The 22,819-nt window shown below is 36.3% G+C and overlaps 1 protein-coding gene and 1 pseudogene across 4 annotated transcripts in view; one reads left to right on the top strand and one right to left on the bottom strand.

The window, feature by feature from the left end:
* CDKL5 (cyclin dependent kinase like 5) overlaps nt 1-22,819 on the bottom strand; it is a 190,763-nt gene that overhangs the window by 136,424 nt on the left and 31,520 nt on the right. The gene's annotated exons all lie outside the window — the stretch shown is intronic.
* Nucleotides 21,552-22,637, top strand: LOC105068648 (glyceraldehyde-3-phosphate dehydrogenase-like; annotated as a pseudogene).

Genomic DNA, 22,819 nt, shown 5'->3' with positions numbered 1-22,819 from the left:
CTTTGAAAAAGAGAGAACAGAGCAGGCGATTTATCTCAGGGGGAAAAACTAAGATCAGAGAGGTAGAATGGAAAAGGAGACAGATGTCAGCTCAGTAGTGATTTGGACAACAATGAATAATGAATAGTTACTCACTTAGTCTATAAATAGCTGCCAGATACCTACAGTGGACCAACCCACTGTAGATGCTTCAGGATACAGCAGTGGACAACACAGACACAGCCCCTGCTCTCATGAAGCCAATGAGGGGAGACAGACAATAAACAAACAAACATGATCACTCCAAACAGTGACAATTATTAGGAAGGAAAGAAAACAAGTCTTATGATAGAGTTTCGGAAACTGAGAAACTGAGGTGGGGGTCAGAGGTGGAGGAGATAAGGGGTTGGGGGAGTTGGATAAGGTGTTCTGAGGAGGTAAAATTTGAATGAAATCTGTTTAACGTAAAGAAGCAAGCCATGAGAACAGGGATGTGAGAAGAGTGTTCCAGGCAGTACGAAGAGTTCTTACAGAGCTTGATAAATTCAAGGAACAAAGAACTGTACTCTGAAGCACAGTAGACTAGAAGGGGACCTGCAGGGGGCAGGAAGAGGCCACTGGAAGCAGTTTGGCCTGGCCGTGGTAGACAAGAGTGGTGTACTAAATTAGATGTCCTCTAAGGTCCCTTCCAACCTTCTGAAGATTGTAAGAATCTCTCAAAAACCATTTGTTTTTGATTACTAACCATTAACTTTTTAAACAAATAACAAGGCATTTTAAAGTGGATTTGTCTTGCACTAAGAAATACACCTACAATTAAGCAATCTTGTCTCTGCATTGGCAAGCAGGTACCTACAAGAACTGACAGGAATGTAAGGCTTATAATTTATTTCATATATCATTAGTATTGAATTTAAGAGCTGCCTAAGTCTTGAATGTTTCCTTTGTTGCTGAAATTACAATCTTCATCTCATCGGGTCTTTTCTTCTTCCCAAAGAGAGGACAAAATCAGTTGAATCATGAGTTTTGTTTTTGTTTCCGGCATTGTTTTTATACATACAAACGAGAGAAGCATTTTGTCACTGAAACTGGACAGGAATGAATTTGGTATATGACAAAACTTGTTATAATAAGAGATTCAAATGGTTTGAAAGCATCTTAAAACTTATGATACATGTATGGAAAGAAACCATTTCTGTGGAAAGCACAGCCTTGTGAAAATCATCCTACTCTCTTGCAGAGAATTCTCCACGTTGAATATAAGTGAGGGGATAATGCACTCCTACTTAGTTTTCTTCCTAGATGGGACCACCTGACGTAATTAATAGGATCTTCATTCTGCTTTATTCACCCAAGAGTGAAAAGTAACTTGATTTATCAGTCCATTCTCTATAATTTAGTTCCAATGACTAAATCAAACTGATATTTGACTACCATGAGTAATACACACACAGCTTAATAGTATAAAAATTTCAAACTACCAAACATGAAGCTTGTCTCCCCACCCTTTACCTTTAGAATCCTTCCACAAGGTAGGAAAATCCAGTACCAACCCAATGTATCTCTTACTCAGCTACCTGATATTTCTCCTAGCACTGACAACCCTACAAACTTACAAGCATCTGAGGAGGTTCAGACTGAAAAAGAGAACTAAACTGGGATCAGAAAAATTCAGAGGTCATTCTAACATTGTACTATTTAACATATGCTATTGGTTTAAGGGCTTTGAAAGCACCTGCATGAAAACGTAAGTATCAATTTTATCATGGTTTCTATGGGATTTGTTCTGATCTCCAAATTCTAAATAACTGAACTTGCAGAAGTTGGGAACCACCCAAATTTTGCTGGATTGATGTGGATCAGAAAACGTGGTCTAAGTTATTGTCCTCTACTCCAAAAAAAACCAGACAAATAAAAAACCAAAGAAAACAAAACACTAACCTTCAGATGAAAAAGAGTAGAAGGAAATGAAAGCCAACTCTGCTGAAGAACCCCTAGAGGCTTTAAATGAATTCAGGACCATTGGCCTAGATACATTTCATTCCTGAAGTGCTTTAAGACTTTGGAGATGAGACTGCTGAAACTGAGTAGTCTTGGGAAAGCCAAAGGTAAAAGATGAGAACAAAGACTGGCCTAGAGCAAATGTAGTCATATTTTTCAGAAAGGGTAAAACAGCACATTCTGTAAACGCTACACCTGAGAACTTCAATTAAGCAATCATTCAATAAATATGTCTTGAGAGTTAACTATATACCAGGCACTGTGATAGACACTGGGAACATATTAATAAAGGAAATAGACAAGACCCCTTATCTCATGGAGTTTATCAAAGAATCATACAATAAGTATGAAAAATGTAAGAGCTATGGAAAATATATAAGGCACTACAAGGGCTTGTACAGAGGTTTCCCACCTAATTAGGGAGCGTTGGCTTTTCCAGAGAAAGCACCGGTGAGCTGAGATCTATAGGACAATTAGACATAAACTTACAGCGGAGGAATGCTCCCAGAGAGAATGAGTTATGTGACAGTCCCAAATCAAGACGGAACATGACAGACACAAGAGGCTCAAAGGTGGCAAGGGTTGGGTGGTTAATAACCTAATACAAGGTAAGGCTGGAGAAACAGTAGGCTGGGATATTTTAAGTAGTTTTATCCTTATCATCAGACATAAGGAGCCACTGGAGGGTTTTGAACAAGAATAGGAGGGGCAGGTTCAGGGGGTGGTATGACAGTCAGATGATTTGCATTATGAAAAGATCATACAAGCTACAGAGTAGAAAATGGCTCCCAGTCTGGAAGGGAAGCTGTGAGTTTGGGGGTATAACAACTAGGAAGCCACTGCAGTCACCTAGGTAAAAGGATAAGGGCAGGATGGGCTAAATTGGTAGATATGACGAGAAATGGATAGATTTAGGATATATTTGGAGGGGAGGTCAATACAACTGGGGATAGATTAGAGATGGGAAGTGAGAGAAAGAGAAAAATACAAGGCTCCTCTGTTGGAAGTCCCACAATTTCATTTCTAAACATTCAGAACCTCTCAAACTGAAAATTTGAGTATCAAAATTCTCAATTAATAAACATTAATTCATAAAGGACCAGTAGAAAATATATATACCCTACCCTCTCTCTTTTCATTTTGTTCCAAATCACTTAACCAATGTAAGTTTCAAGAGCAATTGAGTAAAATCATCTTAGAACAAGGGAAGGAATGGAGTGATTAGCTTTTAGCCTATTTCAGAAAAAGTACAAAACCAGAATAAATGGAATACTGCTGGCCAAACATCTGGTGATTAAGCTATTCCTGGGAGGGTCACTTATGTTAAAGGGAAAAAACAAACAGTAATAATGACTAGAGAGCAGCAACTTTGCAAGGCATGAAGAGGAAGACTGGGATATTTTCCAAATGGGTTGGGAGAAAGTTATTTTTATTTACAGAGATATTTGTGTACTATTTAAAATACAGAAGGAACTGAAGAAAATCAAACTAAAGATCCTGCACTTCCTCAGCTGTTTGTCCTAACTTTAGAAGGATACATGACATTATTTTGACCAAAAAAATAAGTCAAAATTACAAGCAATTTTATCAAGGCCACTGATTGATGAAAGCATTCAGTTAAGGTCAAGAGATTTGAACACATGATCAAAAATAATAAAAATTTAATATGTTAAAAGATAGATTTTTTTTATCTCAAGGAAATTACAATTTTTAAAAAAGATATGGTTAAGAGGATTTTTGAGTTATAGCTCTCCCATATACTAACTTAATGTTAAGCTGAGCAGTCTCCTGAAGCTTTGGTTTGTTTCCATTTGTAAACTGAAGTTAAGTGACCGTGACACCAAATATGTGGCATCTTTTCCAACACCAATCCTCTAACACTTGGGTCCTACAATCTACCCTAACACTAACTATCCAGAGTTAACATCAGATTCCAGAGATTTAAGGGCTCGGTCCCACAGACTTCCCTCACTTAAGATGCCAGCCACAAATCCTGCGTCCCCAGGCTACCTGCACTTCTGTCTGACTCAGCTAAAAATTTGGGAATTCTCACAACCCCTTCCTCAGGTTTGATAATTCCCTAGAATGACTCAAAGAACTTAGGAAAATGCTTTACCTATCATTACTGGTTTACTATACAGAATACAATTCATAAATAGCCAAATGGAAGAGATGCACACGGCAAGTTACAGGGGCAGGAGAAAGGGAGCAAAGCTTCCACACCCTCTTAGGGTGCATCACCCTCCCAGCACCACCCAGCACCTCAACATGTCCACCAACCTAGAACCTCCCCAAACTCTGTCATTTAGGGGTTTTCATGGAGGTTTTATTATGGTGGCATGATTGATTGAATCACTAGCCACTGGTAGCTGAACTCGGTCTCTGGCCCTCTCTTCTCCCCAGAGGTAGGGGGTGAGAAAAGGAGGCTGAAAGTTCTAACTTAATCGTGGCTAGTCCTTCTGGTGATCAAGCCCCATCCTGAAGTTATCTAGGGGTCTCTGCCAAAAGTCATTCATTAGCTTATATAAGACACTGTTATCATTCAGGAGATTCAGGTGACATTCTTGACTCGAGAACAGAATATGAGACAGACAAATGGGTGAAGGCATTCTAGGTAAAGTTTTTGCTAAAACAGGCAAAAACAAAAAACAAGGAGTGTTTGTAGAACTCAAGTCATTCAGCCCCTCTGAAATCTAGGGCACAGGTCCAGGAATGACAAGAATGAGGCAGGCCCTAAATCAAAAAAAAGCCTTATATGCCATGGCACAGGTATGTTTCCCTGTATTTTAAGAAGGATTCAACTACTGTACATGAAGTTTGAAGGCTACTGTCATAGACAACAGTAAATTAAGAGAAACCTTTTAGATGAATATTTATGAGTATTATGTTTCAGAAAAATCACCATGGAGGCAAAAAGAGGATTAGGGCAGAGATACTAACCAGAAAGCTACTGATTGATGGGAGGCCAGGTACAAAATGATGAAAATCTCAACTAAAGCAGCAGTGAGAAGAGAAAGGGGATAGAATTGAGATATTTAGGAGGTATACTCAAAAGACACAGTGCCAACTTAAAAATAGCTGATGAATGAGAAATGGAGAAGTCTAGATGATTACAAAATTTCTGCCTTGATTATTGCACATATGAGGGCACTACTAACTGAAACTGGGAATATAGAAGAGCATACGGAAAACAGTATTACATTATGGACAATTATGGGGTCTTATTTAATTGTTATTTATTATGGCATGTTTTATACTGCACAATACAGAGGTATTACGGATAGCTGAATGAATACAAAGTTGCACTTCAAGTCAACAGCAAGGAAAATAAGTCATATAAATTGAGAATATGAGAAACTCAAGATTTAACTTAATTTCCAACTTAGGCAGCTTCACCAAGGATATAACTTGCTCTATGGGTATTCTCAGGCTCCATTATGAAGTCACTTCCCAGATGAATACACTATAATCACATCCTTTAAGAATCCTTAGAAAAGACGCCTTGGAAGGAGATTAGTTCATGTAATCATGACATTTGACCTAACAAAAGCCAAAAACTTTGGAAACATTTAGACCAGAGGTTCTCAAATTATTTAGAATATTAAAGTCTAGTTTCTTTGTTTTCCAAACCCATGTAAATTGTATTGTAAAATACAATAAAAATGGTGTGGCGGTGTTAAATTGCTATAAAAGTTTCTAAACTCTTACATTCACTTTTTAAATATTTTTAGACAAAAACACTTAATATGTTTAAGATTCAATATTCTTAAGTGTTAAAAGAGCCCTGACTATTTATAATCCACAGGGATTATGACTGTCTCCCATGGACTCCTACAGAGAGAAATAAATTTAAAAACACAGAACTATTATTTACAGGAAGAGACCATGACTTACTCTTTTTAGACTAAAGTTGTTGTATCATTTTACTATCAAAAACTATTAATTTCCCACTGCCGACCAAAAAAGTCCAAATTTCTAAGGCACCGATGTCAAGGAAAATAGCTAAAGACATCTCTTTCACTCAGTCATTTATTCATTCAACAAACACTTACTGAACACCTATTAAGTAGGCTAGGGATCATCTCATCTGACCTTATTTTACAGAGGGGAAAATTTAGGCTCAGAGCAGTTATGTTACTTAATCTGAAATTAACTATAACCTTTGCAATTGCTTTCCTGTGAATTTAACTATAATCTTTGACAATTACCTACTTCTCCACTATAAGAATCCTTGGCTCCAAATCAACTACACCTACTAATCAACACTTAGAACATGCCTTTCACTTTTCCACTTCTATGCCTTTGTTCAAATTATTTCCCCACCTCTGGCCCCAGTCTTTACCAACTGAAATGTTAGCCATTATTTTTTAAAAATCAAGTAAATTATAACTTCCTCTCTGTTCAGCCCAGCTACAAGTTATTCTCTATAAATTCTGTGGTATTTTTTTCTTTAGTTAAGATTAACTAATAGATTCCTACGATAAAAATTCAAAAGGCTAGCCTCTAAATTCTTACATACAACATTAAGATATTTACTTAAACATTGTTTGCATATATATCTATTTCCCTTAGATAAATCATAATTTCCTAGAAACTAGACACTGTACCACTACTAGACCCTGTATCTGCACTTCAACTCTTTTCTGCCTATCAACTGAAAGAGAATTTAATAACGATCCACATTTCCAAACGAAAGATACAGAGAAAAGAAACTGGCTTCAATAAACAATTCTAATAATTCTTAAATAATTAAGAATTGATTATGCATATTTATAACAGTAACTGACTTGTAAACAATATTACTGTCAACTACTATCTGTATGTGGATTATCCATAGTACATTTTACTTTATAGTTCTATAGCACAAACTTAATTACTTGTGTTTTTAATTCCATACAAATGATACGTAAAGCATTCTGAAATACATACTACCATCTTCTTGTTCAGGAAATCACAGAATCTTAAAGCTAAAATAAACCCTACCCATTCATTATATGAATGAGGAAACAAAGCTTATATCCAAGGTCTCCTAATCAGCTTCTGAGGAGTTCTGCTTTGGCTTGACTGAAGGACCCTCTCCCCATTCACAACAGAGTAGGTGAGAAAACTAGACAGCTTCTTGGTGACCATGGAGCCTGCTTTTCAGCATGGTATCATTTTCCTTGAAATAACTCCCAGTTTACTTAATCATAGACACAGGATTCAATATTTTAAAGAAACCCATGCACATTCCAAATTTAAATACTGTCTATTATCTATTTTGAATTATTCAAACATATGTATGACTATGTTAACATAAGCTAACATATCCTAATAACTTTAAAAATCAAAAGCGAATTTTCTTTTAGTTTCTACCTGTTAATATGTCCTTCTTAGAAGATGAAAAAACATTATTTCAACAGTCCAAGACCAATGAAGACAATGAACAATCAGGCCTAGTGCACTGCTGATTGGCACAAACCCTTCCTCTACCTGAACTCCTCTTTCTAATTCTTCTGAGAATACTGACACATCTTAGTGTCAACCTTCACTAATTATGTGACCACGAGCAAGTTATTTATCCTCTTTAAGTCTGTTTTCTCATTCACTAAGAGGGACTAATACTACCCACTTACAGGTGAAAATTCAAGGTTATATAAGTAAAACTTTTGATGCATAGTAGCCACATAATAAAAAAAAACTGTTATTAGTAATTAAATAAGTCTCATTTAACACAATAGATAATGAAATAAGAAGGCTAAATAGTTCTAGAAAGTGGGATTTATCATCTCAATTATAAGCCTGTGCTTAAAGAAATTTCCCAAATGAGATAAGTAATTTATGCCAAGACCCACAAGGAATAACAGATTCATGAAACGTCATTAGCATTTTAAGAGCAATATTTTTATTAAAGTAAATAAAACATTCTTTAAGCAAGCAATAGCTTAGTCTCGCCAGTTCTGATGACAATTACTTGCAAAACACTGTTATTTTATTCAGTTGAACAGAATTATTGAAAAATTTTCTACTCAGCCTAAACAAGAACTAAGCTAAATCTAGAACCACTTCTAAAACTGTACTGTACTATCAACATTACTGATAATTTATCGAGTCTTATAAGTAAAGATACCTTCAACTTACCATATAAAGTAAATTATGTTCTGTAGTATCAAGACAAAAACCAAGAACTGATGAATCAAAAATCATCTATAAGCAGAATTGCTGAGATATATTTGTAAAGCATCTATTTGATTTGGAGGAAAGCAAATGCACTTCAACTACCTTTAGTCCTGAAGATTTTATTTAAGAAACCACAGAAACAAGACACACAAAAAGTACAGTTAGAGGACTACAAATGGAAGTATTCTTTTAGCTATGAAAAATAAAATGAGGCTTCATTTTCAAAAGATAAAATATGGAGAGAAGAGATGAGTTAGAGAAACTCACCTAAGTTCTAAAGAAATGTGTTATCAATTAACTACTATCAAAGGATAAAGAAAACATGATGGAAGAAATGAAGATTATTCATTCATTCATAGAACTGAAGTATCCTCTCCTAATACTGTCACCAGCAGGTCACAAGCATTTCTCATTCCCCAGCTCCAGCCCCATGCTGCAGAAACTCTATTGCAGGCAAGCATGGCTGAGAAGACAGGGGCTCCTTGCCTCTACCCAGCCCCCACTCATAGGGCAGAAGCTCTACCCCCAGGCAAGGTAGACTGAGAATACTGGAAATGGAACCAAATGGGAATTCTGGAGTAGAAAACTAGTACGATAACCAAAAAGAAAAATTCATGAGCATATACCTACCACCCAGACCCTGGTTTCTAATAACACTTTCCAAAAAAAGGAACCAGGACTCTTTGGAGAAATGGCTGATTCTAAGACTGGGGCAAGAAGTGTACAAAATGAGCATCCTGCGGTGCCAAGAAAGGAAATGTTCAAAACAAAAAAACAACAACAAAAAAGATGGGTTATGTCAAAGTGGCACTGGAGGCAACTGAAAGGGCTCCCATTGGCCAAAGCAGGAACAATCTCAGCAACAAAATAAAGGAGTATTGGACTTAGATTATAACCCAGAGTATAAAATAAATACCCATGAGTCCATAATGATATAAATAAATAATTGAACAAATAAAATGGGGGGAGGGTGGGAAAATCTTCCATGCAGAAGAATCCCAAATAATTCATGTAGATATTCCATCCTCAGTGAGGTGTAGTATAACTCCCGGCTCCTTAAGTGAGGGCTCTATAGTGACTTTTTTCTAAAGAGGACAGGATGGAAAGGAGGGAAAAAGAACAGCTTTACAGTGGAGAAACCTGACAAACACCACCTCAGCCACGTGATCAAGATTAACATCAACAGTAGTAAGTCACACTGATACCCTTGATATGATGTGATGAAAACAGCACTTCACTCTGGTCTTCCTCCCCAAAACACATAACATCAGTCTAATCACAAGAAAAACATCAGAGAAATCCCAATTGAAGGACATTCTAAAAAATAACTAACCAGTACTACTCAAAACTGTTATGGTCATCAAAAACACAAAGTCTAAAAATCTGTTACAATCAGGAGGTGCCTAAAGAGACATGACAATGTAGTGTGGTATCGTAGATGGAACCTTGGAGCAGAAAAAGGCGTCAGGTAAAAAACTACGGCAATTTGTATAAAATATTGACTTAAAAAATATCAACAATCAATAATCAGTATCAATATTGGTTTACTAATTGTAATGAACATACCATACTAATGTAAGTTGTTAATAATAGGGGAAACTGGGTATGGGGTATTTGGGAACTTTCTCTACTATCTTTGTAATTTTTCTGTAAACTGAAAACTCTAAATTATAAAGTTTATATTTAGAAACTCATTAGAGGGGCTCCACAGTAGAATTCAGCTAGCAGAATAAACAGTGAACTTGAAGACAAATTGACAGAGATTATACAATCTGAAGAACAGAAAGAACAAAGAATGAAGAAAACTAAGCAGACCCTCAGAAAACTATGGGACACCATTAAGCACACTGTATGTTGTGATGGTTGATTTTGTATGTGAACTTAACTGGGCCACAAGGTGCCCACATATTCAACTAAACATTATTCTGGGTACGTCTGTGAAGGTGTTTCTGGATGAGATTAACATTTGAATCTGTAGACTAAGTAAAGTAGATTGCCCTCTGCAATGTGAGTGAACCTCATCCAGTCCATTGAAGGCCTAAATAAAACAAGACTCTGAACTAGAGAGATTTAGCTCTCTCTCCTTGATGGTCTGGTCTTTGAGCTCTGATATGTCTCCTCCTGCCTTGGACTTGAACTGGAACTTGTACAATTGGCTCTCCTGGTTCACCGGCCTTCCTACTGAAGATCCTGGGACCCCTTAGCCTCCATAATCCCATGAGCCAGTTCTTCAAAATAAACCTCTCTCTCTCTGAACCATAATATTTATGGCTGACCCTTGAACAACATAGGTTGAACTGCATGGGTCCACTTTTACACAGATTTCTTTCAATATTAAATAGCAAGGTACTACACAATCCACAGTTGGTTGAATTCACAGATGCAGAGGAACCATGGATATGGATGGCCAACTCTAAGTTACATGTGGATTTTTCAACTGTGTGGAGGGTCGGTGCCCCTAAGCCCTGTGTTGTTCAAAGGTCAACAGTATATCCCTTATTGGTTCTGTTTCTCTAGAGAACACAGACTAATACACACAACAGCATATACATAATCAGAGTACCAAAAGTAGACAGAGAGAGGAACAGAGAAAATATTGAAGAAATAATGTCTGGAGAGCAATCTGAGAGGCTGTCATCCCAGGCTTGAAGGGGTTCGAGCCCTCAGAAATGTCTGCCAAGTAAAACATAACTAAACTTAAAAAATTTTTTTTAATTTAAAAAAATTAAAAATAATATCTGAAAACTCCCCCAATTTGGTGAAAAATATCAATCTACACATATAAGAAGATCAAAACTCCAAGTAGGATGAATGCAAAGAGGTCCACCCCCACACATATCAGTCAAAATGGTGAAAGACAAAGAAAATCTTGAAAGCAGCAAGAGAAAAACAACTTGTCATACATAAAGGATCCTCAATAAGATTAATAACTGACTTCTGATTAGAAATAATGGAGGCCAGAAGGCAGCAGAATGGCATATTCAAAGCGCTGGGAAAAAACTGTCAACCAAGAATCACATATCCAGCAAGACTATGTCTGAAAAATGAAGGCAAAATAGAGACATACCAAATAAATAAAAACTTGGGTCAATTCATCACTAGAAGACCCACCTTACAAGAAATATTAAAGGAGGTTTTTCCAAGCTGAAAACAAGTGACACTAGATAGTAATGTTAATCCATATTTAAAAAAAAAAAAAAAGGCACAGAGGCAGCAGATGGGAGCAAAGCTGTACTGGAGTAAGGTAATGATACCAGATGGTAATTTGAATCCACACAATATAATGAAACCATAAGTGATAAATAAGAAGGCTAATATAACAAACTACAAATATACACTTGCTTTCCTTTATTCTCTCAGTCTTCAAAAGATAAAATATTGTAAAGTAATAATGATATATTGCTGGGTTTCTATCATATATAGACATATATAACAATGCAAAAGGGGGTAAAAGAGAAGAACTATATAGGAGGAATATTTCACTGGAAGTTAGCATATAACTGAAGTAGATTCTGATAAGGATGTATATAGTAAACATTAGAGCAATCACTAAGAAAATTACTCAAAAAATTAGTGAAAAAAATCATTAAAGCAATTAAAATGCTGCACTAGAAAATATTCTCTTAATATAAAAGAAACCATTAAAGGTAAAACAGAAACAAAAAGGACATGAAACACAAAGAAAACAAAAAGCAAAATTGATGAAATCCAACCATATCAATAAAAATATGAAATATAAATAATTAAACAATCCAAAAGGTAAAGACTGTCAGACTGGATAAACAAATAAGATCCACCTGTCCACAGAAGATACATTTTAGATTCAAAGATACAAATAGGTTAAAAATAAAAATGATGGATAAGGATATACCATGCCTAAGAGAATGGCTATATTAAGGTCAGACTAAATAGACATTAAGACAAAAACTATTAGATAAAACCTACGCAAATCTGAATAAAGTATGGGCATCAATAATAATCAGCATCAATACCAGTAATCAATAACCAGTAATCAATAATCAGTTACTAGGAGGTGGTGGTACAGCTCAGTGGTAAAGCACATGCTTAGCATGCACAAGGTCCTGGGTTCAATCTCCAGTATCTCCATTAAAAAATTAATCAATTACTAAAGATAAAGAGAGATATTTTATAGTGATAAAAGGGTCAATCCATCAGGAAGATTTAAAAATTATATACGCACCTAACAACAGAGGCCCAAACTACACATAAATTGAACCAAAGAAATAAAATCTGAATGAGCACAAGCAAGAGACTGATAATAAGCAATCAACTGCAGAGAAAACCCTCAAGATCTATCCTTTGCTCATTTATCAGTGCCTAATTCTGATTTCAAGTTTTGTCTGATTAATTCAAGTTTTCCAGTCTTGACTTACACAAGTTACTAAAGAATAGTAAAGTTGCTTCTTTTATGAATATATTGCAAGGACAAAACTCAGAATCTGTTCTATAAACAAACATAACTCTATATAACATATTTTTAATTCAGATATTAGAAAATAGGAAGAACCATAAACTTTAAAATAGTTATTTACATTATCCTTTCCAAGAAAAACAACAGATCAAGTTTGGAACATTAAAGTACCACCATCAATTCTAATTTGTATTAATACTAAATATTAAAAAGCTCAAATGTATTACAATGATATACACAATATTTGAGAGGAAAAGTGGGATGTTATTTTTCTAATTGTCATTTTTCTCAAAATGTTGCTTAAAAATTAGAAAGTTTGAAACATAAAAACAACAACACATCATGGGAAACTGATGTAATTCAATATATATTTGCTATTCAACTTCTTTAGAGTAGTTTGGTCAACAGGTTCTCCAAAATTCATGCACTACTAACTTTGGACTAGTCAGTGTCTATGCTCTGAATTGCATTTCCACTAAGTAAGGTCCCTAGGAGCAGGGATTCCATTTTCACACTTTCGTATTTCTTTTGTGCAGCAAAATATACTTCCAACTTTACCATCCTCTGCTACTAACTCTATAACCATGCCAAGTGACTTCAGCAATTTAATTAATATGCTGTAAAAGGGCCTTGATTGTAATACTTTAATGTGATTAAAGTATGTGTACTTTAATCCCTAGATATTAGAAGTTATTGAAGGTTTTTAAGAATAGTGGCACCACTAAACTTGTAAATCAGAAACCACTGTTGCAGTGGGTGCGGGGTAGCAGTTTGGAAGAGGTATAAACTTGGACACTAGCAAAACAATTAGGATATTATTGCAAAAGGCCAGATGAGAGATGCTATGGACCATAATTAAGGTATGGTAGTAGAGTTGGAAATATGATCATTTTCAGGGAAATTATTAACACAAACCATACTCTTAAAATGTTTGCTACCACACTAGACAATGAGGTGAATAATCAATGCCAGAAATGCTTATAAAAATGGACAAAATCTAGACTGATGCTATCATGAGATCAAAAATGACCCTTTTAATCTGTAGAGACTTTATTTCATTAGAGTCAAAGTTCCCTTAATGGCCTGCTTTTCATTTACCATCCTTTCCCCTCAGGTCTTTTTTTTTTTTTTAATTGAAACACAGTCAATTGCAATGTGTCAATTTCCAGTGTACAGCACAATGTTCCAGTCATGCATATACATACATATATTCATTTTCATATCCCTCAGGTCTTTTAAATGCCACAATTCTTTTTTTTTAAATTGAAGTATAGTTGATTTACAATGTTAGTTTTGGGTACACAGCAAAGTGATTCAATTATACATATATTTTTTTTTCAGATTCTTTTCTGTTACAGGTTATCATAAGATATTTAATATAGTTCCCTGTGCTATACAGTAGAAACTTGTTTACCTATTTTATATATAGTAGTGTGCATATGTTAATCCTAAACTCCCAATTTATCCCTCCCCTCCACCCCTTTCCCCTTTGGTAACCATAGTTTGTTCTCTATGTCTGTAAGTCTATTTCTGGTTTGTAAATAAGTTCATTTGTGTCATTTTTCTCTTTTTAGTTACCACATAAAAGAGATATATGATACTTGTCTTTTTGTGTCTGACCTACTTGACTTAATCTCTAGGTACATCGATGTTGCTACAAATGGCATTATTTCATTTTTATGGCTGAGTAATATTCCATTGTATACATTATAAAACTCACCTTCTTTATGCATTCATCTGTCAATGGACATTTAGGTTGCCTCCATGTCTTGGCTATTGTAAATAGTGCTGCTATAGACATTGTGGTGCATGTATCATTTCAAATTATAGTTTTATGTGGATATATGCCCAGGAGTGGGATTGCTGTATTATACGGTAACTCTATTTTTAATTTTTTAAGGAACCTTCATACTGTTCTCCATAGTGGCTGCACGAATTTACATTCCCACCAACAAAGCTACAGTAATTAAAACCATATGCTTTTGATTACTGTAGCTTTGGTTACCTAGTACTGGCACAAAAACAGACACAGATCAACGGAACAGGATAGAAAGTCCAGAAATAAACCCACACACTTATGGTCAATTAATGTATGACAAAGGAGGCAAGAATATACAATGGAGAAAAGATAGTCTCTTCAATAAGTGGTGCTGGGAAAACTGAACAACTACATGTAAAAGAATGAAATTAAAATGCCACAATCCTTAAATTTAAATAAAATTAGATATCAGAAACTAAATTAGGTAAGAAATAAAGCTAAAATTTTGTTTTAAACTGAGCATCTTTATGGTCCATCAGAAGCAAAAGTGTTGGTGTCACACATATCACTTCCAAGTTGGATTTTTCTGAACCACTAATGAAAGGTAAGATACCAAAATGAAATGGTGTTAACTAGGGGAGGGGGTGGGCACCGAAAACTTTTGCCAAAAGTGAAAATATCTTGTATAGTATCTTATTCTACTTCCTTCTTTGAGGCCACAACATCAAATAATATCAAGCGTCTTCAGTCACTAAGCAAAGGGTCCCGGCTGCCTCAAAAGGTTTAAAAATATGTAATTCACAATAATTAACTGCCTCACATATTCTAGTAAATAGTCTCCAATTATATGCACAATCTGGCACACAAAATAAGTGCTCTGTTAGTTGTTTTTCCCTTTATTCATGAAAGTACAGATGCATCTGTCATATTAATTCAGTCCTGACATGACTGAATTTAAATTTAAAGAAAAATTTCTAATAATCCATAAAATGAATATTATCTATACCTCTTAATAACTGTTCCTAATTCCAGACAATATATGATGTATATCCCAGGGATAAAAATCCAAGAAGCACTACAACATTCAGAAAACAAACTTAGTATGGAAGGATACTGCATCACTAACTTTATCCAAATTGTTCCAAATGAAGGTACCAAATAGAAGCTATGTCATATTATCTAATGAGATAAACAATATAAAAGAAAACAAACTTCTTATCTTTCAATTTGTATCATCACCTCTCTTGTCTTGTCAAATAATAGAAATTACATTTTTCAAACTTCACAGTGATATTATAATTCATGGATTTACATGATATTCTCGTACATTCTCCTGAGCAATGTTAGCATTTTATTTTAGGGCTGATGACCTAGCCCACACTATGACACTAACACACTAAGAGGACTCTCGCAATATTTCAAACCCTTTTCTAATATTACAAAAATTAAGGAACCACTTGAACAGTAAGGAGAAAGTATTAACACATTTCAAAAAACTTTGATTGTCTAAGTTCATGTCGATATAACTTGAACTGTTACCTCTTCCCAGCTACATGTTTAAAAAAAAAAAAAAAGATTCTACTCGTATGCCCAGAAGCCAGTCCCACACCATCATGGGACACTGCCCCGTAGCCACAGCCTATTGGACTAGAGAAAAACTGGTTAAGGCTGGACCCACCATATTCTCTTTTCTGGGAGATAGCAATTCAAACTATTGCTATTGCTATTTTAAGGCAGACATAACATACTACCTTGCAAGTGAGTAAGTGAGATATTTGAAAATTTGGAGAGAAGCAATTGTGAGAGCAGGCAAGAGAAGCAACTGACTGTTTATTTCCTCTGCAATTGAGTCCAGGAGATATCCCAGGTTCTTAAAAGAAAATCTCATTTTACTTACATTTTGTTAAACAAGTTTCTATTCCTTAAGATATTGCCTAATTATAATATGAAGTATATCACATTAATATATGTATTAGGTAATCAACTTGGCTGCTCTAGCAGAGACACCCAAAATAACAGTGGCTTAAATAAAAGTGAAGTTTGTTTCTTTCTCATGTAAAAGCCTGGTTAAATGTTCCAGTGCTGTCCATTTCACAGACTTAAGATACTTGCTTCAGCTCTCACCATTTTGCCTGCATCCCAGTCAGAGAAAAGAGAAAAGTGGGGTACAGGATGGCAAAACTCCCTTCCTTTTTAGGACACAATTCAGATGTACTCAATATTTCCATTCATATCCTATGACTAAGACTCAATCTTATATCCACCTCTGGCTGAAAAAGAGACCAGGAAACGTAGTCTTTACCTGGGTGGCAAGCGTGAAATTAAAAAATCAATTACTGCAGTTGACCCTTGAACAACACGGGTTTGAACTACAAGGATCCACTTATACTCAGATTTTTTCCAACAGTAAATACTATAGTACTATACCATCTGAGTTGGTTGAATTCAAGGATGTGGAACCTTGAATACGGAGGACCGGCTATAAGTTATAGTTGGATTTTCAACTGCGCAGAGGGTTAAGCACCCCAACCCCTTCATTTTCCAAAGGTCTACTGTATACTAAAACTGAAGAGGTTTTGAAAACCAACTTGGAATATACTAAATATTCTAAGATTATAACTGAGAAGTACATGTAACTCTCCGGAATACTTTAGTTATTATCAGTGAATGTTCTTAAAAGAAATTAGAAGAAGAGAACCCTTCTACACTGTTGGTGGGAATGCAGTTTGGTGCAGCCATTATGGAAAACAGTATGGAGATTCCTCAAAAGACTAAAAGTAGACTTACCATATGACTCAGCAATCCCACTCCTGGGAATATATCCAGAGGGAACCCTAATACAAAAAGACACATGCACCCCAATGTTCATAGCAGCACTATTTACAATAGCCAAGACATGGAAACAACCTAAATGTCCACTGACAGATGACTAGATAAAGAAGCTGTGATATATTTATACAATGGAATACTACTCAGCCATAAAATATAAAATAACGCCATTTGCAGCAACATGGATGGCCCTGGAGAATGTCATTCTAAGTGAAGTAAGCCAGAAAGAGAAAGAAAAATACCATATATCACTCATATGTGGAATCTAAAAAAAAAAAAAAAAGACAAATGAAATTATATATAAAACAAAAACAGACTCACAGACATAGAATACAGACTTGTGGTTGCTGGGGGGAAGGGGAATGGGAACGGATAAACTAGGGGTTCGAGATTTGCAGATACTGACTGGTGTATATATAAAATAGATAAACAAGTTTATACTGTTTATACTGTATAGCACAAGGAAATATATTCAATATCTTGTAGTAGCTTATGGTGAAAAAGAATATGAAAATGAATATATGTTCATTCATGTATGACTAAAGAATTGTGCTGTACACCAGAAATTGACACATTATAAACTGACTATACCTCAATTTAAAAAAATAATAAAAAGAAAATAAACTTGAAAATAATTTTGTTAAGTCAAATAAAAGAAAAAAGTCTATTTAAAAAAAAGAAATTAGAAGAGATTCCCCAACTCTAAAGGAAGAAAAAAGGAAAATTAAATGGGAAAAAAGAAATGAATCTCCACCCACTATGGACTGCAGAAAGAAGATAAATGAAAACTATTTTCAGCACTTGTCTTTTTTTAAAAGAAAATTTTTTTCAATCTTTTTGGGGGGGGATTAGGTTTATTTATTTTTAATTATTATTTATTTATTTAATGGAGGTACTGGGGATTGAATGCAGTGCATGCCAAGCACAAGCTCTACCACTGAGCTATATCTTCCCCCATTATTTTTAGCACTTTTTTTTTAAAAATCGTGTCCTTACTCCCCTACCCTGTCAGATCATCCATTAAAAATAAAACTAACTAGCAAGCATATGTTTTACACATGCACTGCAGAAGACAGAAGGCAGACCTGGAGCACAAAGGATCTAGTGGGATTCTGAGAATAGCAGACCACTTAATTTTGCTGGCTAAATGTGTCAGTGGAGCTGACAAATTTTTGAGGCTCTGTATTTCAAAGAGCCTAGAAGTCCTCAAACTAAAATCTCTTGCAAAAGGTCACCTCCTCTTATTTCCCCTTAACTAGAGTGGAGTATGAACATTTCAGAAAGTCAGCAGGCAGTCTTATGGCACACTTGGTTATTTTAAATTCCAAATCCACCAAAGACTATGTAGTTATTCACATTTAAATTTTGTACCCGCTTTCCTCTTCAAAATTTGAATATTTTCTGACCTGTAATTCATTTACTGGGATTACAAAACTTTAACACCAAAGAGAAAAATCAGTTAATAAGGTACAGAGAAATTATAATAAAATACATTAGGAGAAGGCCATGGTGTTAGTAAGAAAAAGAAAAGTTATCCAAAGTATAGCATTTCAAATTCTCAAGTGATAACAGCATATGAACATTTCCTCAGTAAATACCATAAGGAAATAGAAATCTTGAGGCTCAAAGTATTACAATGTCCTCATTATCTACTGATGAGATAAATCCAAAAGAGCTGCCCAAAATGGGAAGTGAAACGTATTGGACCATTCTATCATGAACTTGGTCCACCTGGGAACTGTTGTTTCACAGAATTCCCTTCCCTGTATAGTACACCAAGTCAGAGATGGCCAAACTCTTAGAAGGTCTTTATGGTTACAAACGGTGAGGACAAATACAGAGGCGCCTGGCAGCTTTCAGCTTGTCCTCACTCTCCTTTTATCCCCTGTGTTCAGCTCTTCGACCCCACCTGACCAACAGCAGCCTAAGGCTCATCAACAGATGCCTGGCTCTGGGCTTTGGACCCACGAAGGCAACAGCTACACGGAGCAACAGCCTCCCTCAGACCTCTCCACGATCATCCTCACTGCATTCTCACTTTGATGGCTGTACACATTTGGCTTCTTAAAATTTTCCTAGTAAGTTCTGACTCACACACCTGTACCAGTACTTCAGAAGGATCTACTAGTGACTATTTTTCTGACCCTTCTGCTTCCTGACTTCTACATTTCCAACAACTCCTACAGTTGTGTACAGTCTAGGTACTATAATAAATCCCTTATCCAATAACTCTCACAGTGGTTCTATTTCCCATGTTGAATCTTGACTAATATACTCAAAACTCAGCAATTAATTTGTCCAGCAGTACTGACAGAATGGACTGAATTATTGAAAGCCATTTTCCTGTTAATACTAAGCTGAATTTTTCCTGATAAACCAGGTTCACTTCATCCATTTACTTCTGTGAGAAATGTTTGCTGCTTTCTATCAAGTGATTCCTAAAAAAGACTGCTCCATTAGTTTTATGTTTAATTATTCTCCTACATATAGCACATAAAATATACATACTAAATAATCCAAATTATAGTTTATTCTAAGTTGTTTTAATATGTATTAGTATTTCAGTTTTTTAAGTGTTATTTGAATCAATTTATCATTTGGGGACTTGCTAGAGAAGAGACAAATGGACTAAAAATCAGTAATTTTTAAGAAGTCTTCTGTGAAATGGACCCATGAATTCTAATCATAAAATTATAAAAATACAAAACTTATCAAGTAGTCATTAGAAACATTTTCCCTTCAAAAAGAAACAAATATATACTAAGCACTCATGGCCTGAACTAGACACTAGTAAGTCTGATTCAATCACACACTTTTTTTTTAAAAAAAAAAAAGAAAAGTCATGTTTTCTAAAGATTCCCCAGGCTCTATCTGGAACTTAACCTTAACAGCCTAACATACCTTTTCTTCCCAGTTTTTTACTGAAGTATAGACAGTTTACAATGTTGTGTCAATTTCTGGTGTACAGCATAATGTTTCAGTCATACAAATACATACATATATTCCTTTCATATTCTTTTTCATTATATCTATATTCAAGATATTGAATATAGTTCCTTGTGCTATACAGCATAAACTGGTTTATCTAATTTATATATAGTAGTTAGTATCTGCAAATCTCAAACTCCCAATTTATTCCTTCCCACTCCCTTTCCCCCGGTAACCATTGTTTTCTATGTCTGTGAGTTTGTTTCTGTTTCATAAATAAGTTCATGTCTTTTTTTTTTTTTAACATTCCACATATAAGTGATTTAATATGGTATTTTCCTTTCTCTTTCTGGCTTACTTCACAATCTCCAGATCCATCCATGTTGCTTCAAATGGCATTGTTTTACTTTTTATGGCTGAGTAGTATTCCACTGTATAAATATACCACTGCTTCTTTATTCAGTCATCTGTTGATGAACATTTAGACTGCTTTCATGTCTTGGCTATTGTATATAGTGTTGCTATGGACATTGGGGTGCAGGTGTCTTTTTGAATTAGGGTTCCCTCTGGATATATGCCCAGGAGTGGGATTGCTAGATCATATGGTAAGTATATTTTAGTTTTTTGAGGAATCTCCATACTGTTTTCCATAATGGCTGCACCAAACTACATTCCCACCAACAGTGTAGGAGGGTTCCCTTTTCTCCACACCCTCTCCAGCATTTATCATTTGTGGACTTTTGAATGATGGCCATTCCGCCTGGTGTGAGGTAATACTTCATTGTAGTTTTGATCTACATTTCTCTGATAATTAGCGATATTGAGCATTTTTTTCATGTGCCTATTGGCCATTTGTATGTCTTCATTGAAGAATTGCTTGTTTAGGTCTTCTGCCCATTTTTGGATTGGGTTGTTCATATTTCTGTTATTAAGTTGTACAAGCTATTTATATATTCTAGAAATGAAGCCCTTCTCAGTTGCATCATTCGCAAATATTTTCTCCCATTCTGTAGGCTGTCTTTTTGTTTTGTTTATGGCTTCCTTTGTTGTGCAAAAGCTTTTAAGTTTAATTAGGTTCCACTTGCTTATTTTTGCTTTTATTTCTATTGTTTGGGTAGACTGCCTTAGGAGAACATTGCTAAGATTTGTCAGAAAATGTTTTGCCTATGTTTTCTTCTAGGAGGTTTATAGTATCTTGTCTTATGTTTAAGTGTTTAAGCCATTTTGAGTTTATTTTTGTGTATGGTGTGAGGCAATACAGCTTTTATAAATTATCAACTATTTCTTTCATGACTATGACATTTAGATAACCTATAGTTAGCCTACCATATTCAAGGGCATAAAGACAACTCATGATTGAAAAGACATATTGCTATGAGTAAGAACCAAAATTAAATACCAGCTTTAGAGACTGATCTCTAAAGTGCTCATTGTGACTGAGAAAAATTATCATATATGGGCTGTCTGCTCCTCCCCGTTCAACAGACAGCCGCATCTCTCGTGAGTGCCAGCCAAGTCTCTGAGACACGATGGTGAAGGTCAGAGTGAACGGATTTGGCCATATTGGGTGCCTGGTCACCAGTGCTGCTTTTCACTCTGGCAAAGTGGACATTGTTGCCATCAATGACCCCTTCACTGACCTCAACTACATGGTCTACATGTTCCAGTATGATTCCACCCATGGCAAGTTCCATGGCACTATCAAGGCTGAGAACAGGAAGCTTGTCATCAATAGAAAGTCCATTACCATCTTCCAGGAGCGAGATCCCGCCAACATCAAATGGGGTGATGCTGGTGCTGAGTACGTTGTGGAGTCCACTGGTGTCTTCACTACCATGGAGAAGGCCAGGGCTCACTTGAAGGGTGACCTTCACAAGAGGGTCATCACCTCTGCCCCTTCTGCTGATGCCCCCATGTTTGTGATGGGCGTGAACCACGAGAAGTATGACAAGTCCCTCAAGATTGTCAGCAACGCCTCCTGCACCACGAACTGCTTGGCCCCCCTGGCCAAGGTCATCCATGACCACTTTGGCATCGTGGAGGGACTTATGACCACAGTCCACGCCATCACTGCCACCCAGAAGACTGTGGACGGCCCCTCTGGGAAGCTGTGGCGTGATGGCCGAGGGGCCGCCCAGAATATCATCCCTGCTTCTACTGGCGCCGCCAAGGCTATGGGCAAGGTCATCCCAGAGCTGAATGGGAAGCTCAGTGGCATGGCCTTCTGTGTCCCCACCCCCAACGTGTCTGTTGTGGGTCTGACCTGCCGCCTGGAGAAACCTGCCAAATATAGACAACATCAAGAAGGTAGTGAAACAGGCATCGGAGGGCCCCCTCAAGGGCATCCTGGGCTACACTGAGGACCAGGTTGTCTCCTGCAACTTCAACAGTGACACTCACTAGTCCACTTCCAATGCTGGGGCTGGCACTGCCCTCAATGACCACTTTGTCAAGCTCATTTCCTGGTACGACAACAAATTTGGCTACAGCAACAGGGTGGTGGACTTCGTGGTCCACATGGCCTCCAAGGAGTAAGAGCCCCTGAACCCCCAGCCCCAGCAAGAGTACAAGAGGAAGAGAGAGGCCCTCAGCTGCTGGGGAGTCCTGGCCCCAACTCGATCCCCCAACACGCTGAGAATCTGACCTCCACACAGTTTCCATCCCACACCCCCTGAAGTAGGAGAGGGGCTTAGGGAGCCCTGCCTTGTCATGTACCATCAATAAAGTATACT

The sequence above is a fragment of the Camelus bactrianus genome, chromosome X (genome assembly GCF_048773025.1).
Source record: "Camelus bactrianus isolate YW-2024 breed Bactrian camel chromosome X, ASM4877302v1, whole genome shotgun sequence".
NCBI lineage: Eukaryota > Metazoa > Chordata > Mammalia > Artiodactyla > Camelidae > Camelus > Camelus bactrianus.
The sequence above is the reverse complement of the archived record's forward strand: the minus strand, read 5'-3'. Positions and strand labels throughout refer to the sequence as shown.